Source organism: Sinocyclocheilus rhinocerous, unplaced genomic scaffold, assembly GCF_001515625.1.
Source record: "Sinocyclocheilus rhinocerous isolate Xijiao unplaced genomic scaffold, SAMN03320098_v1.1 scaffold830, whole genome shotgun sequence".
NCBI lineage: Eukaryota > Metazoa > Chordata > Actinopteri > Cypriniformes > Cyprinidae > Sinocyclocheilus > Sinocyclocheilus rhinocerous.
This window is the reverse complement of record NW_015636881.1, coordinates 60,412-68,413: the sequence shown is the minus strand read 5'-3', so window position 1 is coordinate 68,413 and position 8,002 is coordinate 60,412. Positions and strand designations below refer to the sequence as shown.

At 37.0% G+C, this 8,002-nt stretch overlaps 1 protein-coding gene and 1 long non-coding RNA gene across 15 annotated transcripts in view; one reads left to right on the top strand and one right to left on the bottom strand.

The window, feature by feature from the left end:
- The window catches only part of LOC107748260 (casein kinase I-like), a 67,926-nt gene that overhangs the window by 27,264 nt on the left and 32,660 nt on the right, over positions 1 to 8,002 (bottom strand). The gene's annotated exons all lie outside the window — the stretch shown is intronic.
- The window catches only part of LOC107748262 (uncharacterized), a 40,006-nt gene that overhangs the window by 22,760 nt on the left and 9,244 nt on the right, over positions 1 to 8,002 (top strand). For all 12 annotated transcript variants that reach the window (XR_001640907.1, XR_001640908.1, XR_001640911.1 and 9 more), the window contains one exon: positions 407 to 506. This is a non-coding gene — a long non-coding RNA (uncharacterized LOC107748262). The remainder of the gene's footprint in view (positions 1 to 406; positions 507 to 8,002) is intronic.

The window sequence follows — 8,002 nt, the reverse complement described above, 5'->3', positions numbered from 1 at the left end:
TTTTTTTTTTTTTTTTGCAGAAAGACCAAAACGAAATTTCTAGATGCACTAGATGCCACTAGATGCCAAAAAACAAAACTGCTTTTTATTAATTATTATTTTATTAAATATGTATATTTAATTTAAATCAGTCATTTTAATGATACTGAATTAAAAAAAATACAAGCCAATAAAATAACCACACTTTTATTGAAAGTAAAATCATAATAATATCAATATATTATTTTTAAGTCAAGCCAAGTCACCTTTATTTATATAGCGCTTTTAACAATAGAGACTGTGTCAAAGCAACTGTACAGCATTCATTAGGAAAATAGTGTGTCAATAACGCAAAATGACAATTAGTAAACACTCAGTTTTCAGTTAAAGGCAGTTCATCATTGAATTTAGTGATGTCCTCATCCAGCAACACGGGAAACCTCACCCGGCCCAGACACGGAAAAGATTGACAGATTGATAGCTCTTTCTCGATTCTGTGGGTGGTGGTGCATGGCCATTCTTAGTTAGTGGACCGATTTTTCTGGTTCCTTCTGATTATTTTTATTCAGTTCAATGCAACAGAATCAGATTTAACTGTTTTTTTGTTGTTGTTTGTTTAATTAGCCAAATAATGCATAGTCCTATATTTACAGTCGTTTTCTCTTTTAGCCAAAAACCAAAAATGCTATTTTCGGCTGATAATTTTCAGTGGCCGAAATTTCGGTGCGTCACTACTGAAATTGAAGTTTTCATTTAGCCAAAAACTGAAACCGCAAATAAAGTTTCGTAATTAAATTTGGGTAACTCGGTAATGATACTCCGTATTTTGGAGGTTGTGTACTCTGGTGATAAACTGAAACTGAAAACCAGTGATAGTAGGGCTGCACGATAAATCGAAATGAAATCGCAATCGCGATTAGACAGAAGCTGCGATTGTCATGCGTATCTTTCAGTGAAGCACGGTTCTGTGATCAGCAGTAAATCTTCATCCGAAGGCCAGAGGGCGCTCTCACACGGAAACTCCAAATACGCCCCGCAGAACAAATCCAGGAAATCTCTATAGCGGTAGCTGAATAAACAGAAGATTTAACTGCTTTCATTGATTCAACGTGACTAATAAAACACACGACTACGACAATATATGGTTTATTATTATAATTTTCATTATAATAAAGTATATTTATAATGCAATGCCTTTATCACTGCTTCGAATACTATGAAATATGTTGCATGCCTTATTCTGTGTAATTAAATTTGGTATTTTCACATGCTTTCAGATAGAGCAGCATATACTACACAGACCCGTAGTTCACTGAGAAGCTGAAAGACCAAAACCAAAAGTTCTAGATGCACTAGGCCAAAAACCGAAACTGCTTTTTATTAATCATTATTTTATTAAATAACATAAAATAAAGACTTTTGTCACGATACTGCTACTGTGGAGGAGACGAAGGAGTGCAGAGACGAAGGAGATTCAGAACTCATCACAGTCTTTATTAAATCCAAATAAAGACACACATGGAACGGGCAGGGACACACACGTAGCATTGGGGTTAGACGTATAATACCGGACGCTAGACATGGAAAGACACAGGGCTTAAGAAATGGGACTACTCAAGGAAATTAACGGGAACCAGCTGAAACAAATGAACACAACTGGCACGAGGGAGAAACTAGGTCATGGGGAGAACATGGGGAGAAAAACACAAGACATGGGGAACACAGGACTGACAACTTTTAATTTAAAATCAGTCATTATTATTTCTATTCAGTTCTATGCAGCAGAATCAGATTTAACAGATTTTTTTGTTTAATTAGCCAAATAATGTATAGCCCTACGAAACTATTATTATACGAGCATTTGAGCAGAACGTAGCGTCACAAGAAGTGAGTTTGGAGTAAAAATGTGTTATTAAATGTGGTATTTTCACATGCTTTCAGATAGAGCAGCATGTACTATACAGAGCCGTAGTTCACTAAGAAGCTACGCAAACAGCTGTCATTATCGCAAATAATTTCTTCGATTTCATAATCGCGCAATAGTATCGTCTGCAATTTTTTGCGTAACTTGTCAGTGAACTACGGCTCTTGTGTAGTAAATGCTGCTCCATCTGAAAGCACATGATGGAGATTTACTGCTGATTACAGAACCGGCTTTACCGACAAAATGCACATGGCAATCGCATTTGATTAATCGAGCAGCCCTAAGTGACAGTATACTTATTTGGCAATGAGCCACCTCTCCATATTTTCTCTAAATAAATTATCATAATACTCACAGTCATAATGTGGTATTAGAGAAAAGCTAATCATACGTAACTCTTTTGGTCAAAATTCTTTTCTTTTTCTGTTTTGGCTGAATAATATCAATTGCCATCACTACATGCGAAGATATTTTCTTTTTAGTCAACTATTGTGACTAATCCTTTCTGGATAAATCACACTGTGCCATAGTAATGCCACTATTAAAACTTCATTTTGAGTTTAAGTTGACTGAGCTCACTCATGATGCAACAAAATCGTTTAAGTTTACAAATCCCTTGGCATTACATGAGCCTCCATCTAGCCTGACAAACAGAGAGAGATGGAGAGGAGACAAATAGGATGGACGTGGATTACATAAGCGCCATGGGCGGTGTTATGTCATTCACAAAGCTGCGCTTGAGGATGGAGAGACAGAGGAACTCTACCTCCCACCAGAACATCCTGCCCTCAACAGCACCACTCCTCCGCAACACGCAGCGGTCAGGACAGCGTGATTAACAAATTTGCTGGAAGTGCTCATGCACAAACATTCACAGCAAGCACCGCTGGAACAACAGCAAAACAAGAGACTGGTGGACAAGGCACGACCGGTGATCAGGTTGGAGGGAAGAGTGCGATCAGTCATGTTTGCAGACGGGGGCAGTATGAGATTACGGGCAGGTGGTATTATCTGCACGTTTTATCTGCCTGTGTGCGTGGGATACGCCTGGCCACAGCTCAGACTTCCTGTCAGGCCAACCCTGATGTGCTGGGAAGACAGGGGGCGGTGTCAAAAACAAAGTGGCGCCATCGGGACAAACGCAAACCATCCATTGCAATCTAAATCAGAGTTACCACAAGCCTTTTGTCCAAAATGCACCTACAGCAAAGCAACATTGTGAGACCGGAATCTTTGCTGTGATATTTGTTCTTCCTGTCTGTCAGCCCAGTCGCTGTAACATGACCTGAACGGCTGTGATGTCCGTGAATGTGTACCCACATGAAAGATTTCCCTCGCTCTCTTTTGTACCTGAGCGGATCAGATTAAAAGGGATGATCTCTAATGCAAACAGAAGAAAACATTACAGCTGAATCAGTTTGTGTAATCGGTTGACATCATACGCAGCAAATAAAAAACTTTCGGAGAAACTGTCCTGAAAGGGCTGCGCCAATCCAACTATAAACTATTCATTCAGCATTACAGCTGGATAATACAGACAAAATATCAACATTTTCAGATATAAGACTATATTTATATTTATGAATTAGCACCAAGTTTTTGTTTTTTTAACCACACAAGCCATTGTTGCCATTTATATACAAAATGTTTAAACCAAGCTGGATAACACAGTACAAATTTAGAAGACAAAAGGCACGTTTTTCCAAATTGAATATTTGTAATTGATTTGTACGTACCAATTTAACAGTTCAAGGTAAACAAAAGGTGCACTGTACCTGCATTATTTATTATTTTGAAAGCATTTTAAAAGCACATATAAAAATGAGACAGGGACTGAATAATTTTGAACTATGATGCCAACAAATGATTAAATCAGTGTTTAATATAGACAGATATAAATTTAACTTTCAAATTCCAATTCCATTTTTGCTATAGACATTGAAATAATAAGCTAATATTAAACATTATGTTCTCTTATACTCACAACTTGGAGTCACAACATCAAAAGTAAGATGGAACTGGCCTACTGGAAACTCAACAAGTTAAAGTGCATGAAACTAAAGTGGATTCATTTTAAATGCAAGCATCATATTGTATGTACTAGGGCTGCACGATATATCATTTCAGCATCGATATCGCAATGTGTGCATCCGCGATAGTCACATCACAGGATGTGCAGTGCTTCCCACATATAGACTTTACTTGGGCGGGCCGCCCATATATTAACGGCCGCCCAAGTATATATGGAGAAACATTTTTGCTTTTATTATTTTTATCCTCACCCTTTTTTTATCCGCTCAAAATAATAATACCATCCGTGATCGATTAACTAGTGGAAAATCTCTCCTTCGCCCTACACGTTTCGTATCTGCTCATTCTGTGTGCACGAGAACTGTTTACTCCCGCTGACGTTCCCACGTGCGCTGCAGAGACGCCGCGGATATTTCACAGACAAAGACAGGGCTTGACAGTGCGGGCGCTTCAGTCGCAAATAAAAATAGATGTGCGCGAACTGTAAAATGTATTTAAGGAGCACGTGTGCGAATAAAGCAAAATCCCTCCGGCTTCAAAGTGATTCTCAATCAATGAATAGTGCACATTTATGCCAAGCGATTGCTTATGAACTCGAGTTGATGAATTATGACAATGTCTACTTTATGACCTTTATATAATGTTTTATACGGTTGTAAGAATGCATATTTTCTCTCTCATCTGAAGGCAATAGTATAGACATTTCAAAATAAGAGTCCCGGTGTATTTCGGGCTTGTTTATAATTAAAAGTCACAGGTTACGTTTTTTTCTTTTTCTGGGCATTATTGGTATTTTGGTTACACAATTAATTTTATTTAATTTAATTTCCATTTCATTCATAGTAAACTATTGTAGTTTCTGGCTGGGATGCTTCCCCACAGGAAGAAAAGACTAAGAACATTATTTGACATATATTATTCAATATATAGATTTTACTAGTATCAGTAAAATCTGTGTCCCACTCACAGAGAGAGACACTGTATGACAAAGTAAGGAGAACTCCACAATTTAAAAGCTGTAATTTTGCATAATTTACAATGCATATAATAATGCATACTAATAACATGTAATTAAATGTAATAGTAGCCTATGTAATTAAAATGAATTTCAATAAATTAAAATAGTTAAAAATCACACATTATTTGTCACATGTAGTAGACCATTTTTGTGCCGTGGGTAATAGGAGGATTTTCCACCCGGCTACCACCGCAAGTATATTTCAAACCTGTGGGAAGCACTGATGTGCGATGTTTAGTACTGATCGTTATATTTATACTGATCATTTTCTTTGCTCACACCCAGACACCGTGTCTACACCAGACGTGACAGTTGTTGTGTCGCACCGTCCCGCACCGCAACAGCTAAAGTCTGTCTACACTGGACGCGACAAAGCGACCTTTGCAAATTATTTGAACTTTGTGTCAATACGTCTTTAATAGAATGAGGCTGTCGGGGATTTGACGTGTCGCGCCGCATCCAGTGTAGACAGCATCACTGATTACAATGGGTTCTGTCATATTTTGTCGCTTCACGCCACGCCGCTCGTGTCCGGTGTAGACACGGTGAGAGTCACGCAGATGCACGTGAACACCGAATTCCGTTCACTTCCGCATCTATTTGTGCCTTAAATGACACATACAAGCGAAATTGTCAAAATGCATGTCTCTGCAAGTACTATCCTTGTAAACACAGTTGCTTATGGCTTAGGTGAAGGTAAACAATTGAGAAAGAAAATGGATGTGTAACAGTATATTGGTTCACAGCATTTTAATGTTGCTGTTGCTTTCTGTGTCATGAATGTTAATCAAACAACAAAACAGAGAAAAATCACTTTTGTAGCTTTAACACAGATTTGTTAGAATTAATTTATACAGTGAAGACTATGCAGTGCTATTTTACATTTGATTATTCAATTTCGGTACCTGAATACTGTTAGACCTGAAAAATATAAAGCACTGTTTATTTAATTTGTATCTTTGTTCTATTATAATTATCTATGCTTGTAATTAGTTTATTTTCTATGCTGATTTACTCATCTACAAAATGGGTTGGGTACTGAACTCCGTACTTTTAAGGGTACTGACCGAATTGCGTCGGTACTACCGAGTACCGATTCACGTTAAATCAATCGGTGCCAAATTTCGGTACCTGAGAACGCATCTGGGCGCATACGCTACAGACAGAGAAAGAGAGCGCTTGCCTCTGTATGTATGAATGGCGGAAACGCGGTTTTGTTTACTACACAAATACTGAAGAACGCGTGATGCTCGCAGTGATTTTCGGCCTCTGCGTCTCACTATATGACGGCATGAACACAAAAACTTAATCTCCAGAGCTGCTGTGAGAGTCACTTCGCAAGAATTTTACCGTTTCATTTGAGAAAACTAGCATCATCATACTGTATAGGCCTACACACAGAAATTTCATGGCAACCTGTCAAAATAAAAGTACGGTTTAACATGTAAAAGAAATATATTATTATTGTATTACTTTTGTAAAGTATAATGTAAATCTTTAAATATTCCATTTTCTATCAAATTTAAAACAAATGATAAAAATAAATATTACAACTAGATTAATCACTTTTTCATTTGAGAAAACTAGCATCATCATACTGTATACACACAGAAACTTCATGACAACCTGTCAAAATAAAACTACGGTTTAACATGTAACATAAATATATTACTCTTGTATTAGTTTTGTAGAGTATAATGTACATCTTTAAATATTCCATTTTCTATCAAATTTAAATAAAACAATTAAAATTATAAAAATAAATATTACAACAAGATTAATCACTTAATTGTAAAAAAAAAAAAAAATTATTAGCCTATTAAAAAATGTTTTAAAGGAATATTCACACAATTTTTCTTCCATGTATTAATTTCAACAGTAAACCTCAGTTTGTTTGCCAAAAAATAAAAGGGTTTAATTTTCATTTGATTTAAAATAAATGATTAATGCCTTCATTTGATTTTCAGAAAAATTAAAACAAGATTTTCTGGGGGGGAAAAGAAAGAAAGAAAGAAAAAGTTCGTAGGGCTCTATTGTTCAAAATGTTGAAATTGAAAAGTACCGAAGAGTAAAGTACCGAAAAAAGGTACCGTTGGGTACCGGCACCGAAATTCAGGTACCAATACCGTACCGGTTAAAATGTGAACGGTACCCAACCCTACCAATCATTGATTATTTTTTTCCAAATAGAGCTATTCAAGTCATCTGGTGGTTTTTTTTCTTTCTTCATATCGCAATATATATCGCAGAAAAACAAAATATCGCAATGTGAGTTTTTTTCAATATCGTGCAGCCCTAGTATGTACTTTAATAATTAACCAATACGTTGCACAGGCCTACCAAAACTGACATTACTTGAAATATGTACAATTAACAGTATAGTAAATGGTATAGATTTAGGCTACGTCCACACGAAGCCAGAGCTTTCCCTATCTGATCTTTTTTTTCTCCTTGTCTCAAGAAATATCTGCGTCCACACGAAACCACGAAACCGACACAAAACGATGTAGTATACATGCCAGACCAGCATGTGGCGCTGTAATTCTGCCACAGAGATACACTAAAACGGAGAAGATTTGGACTATGCGCATAAACCTTGCGCGCGGTATACAAACGAACATAGAACAATACATTTATTAATCTGTGTCAATGTTAGTTATAAAAAGACAATCGGTTCAGTGTTTGTTCATGTTTTTGTTGGCGTTACGTGACGTAGCGGTGTCTGACTAGGGGCGAGACGTGGGCTGATGACGTCATCGTTTCAGAAAATATACGGATTCGCTGTCCACACGAAAACGCAAGGGTGGCGTTTTCAGATTTATCCACTCTGTGACCCGGTTTCAAAAAATATCGGTTTCACTCTCCCAAAACGCCGGATCCGTCTGGACGAAACGCCTATACAATACAAAATTTATGCGTATACAGCTAAACACGTCTCCGTGTGGACAGAGCCTTAAAAAGCCTCACAGGAGTGGGCAACCAAAAAATACAAGATAGTTACCTTTTTGGTGTAAATTCAACCTTGAAAATGTTTATATATTGCATATCTA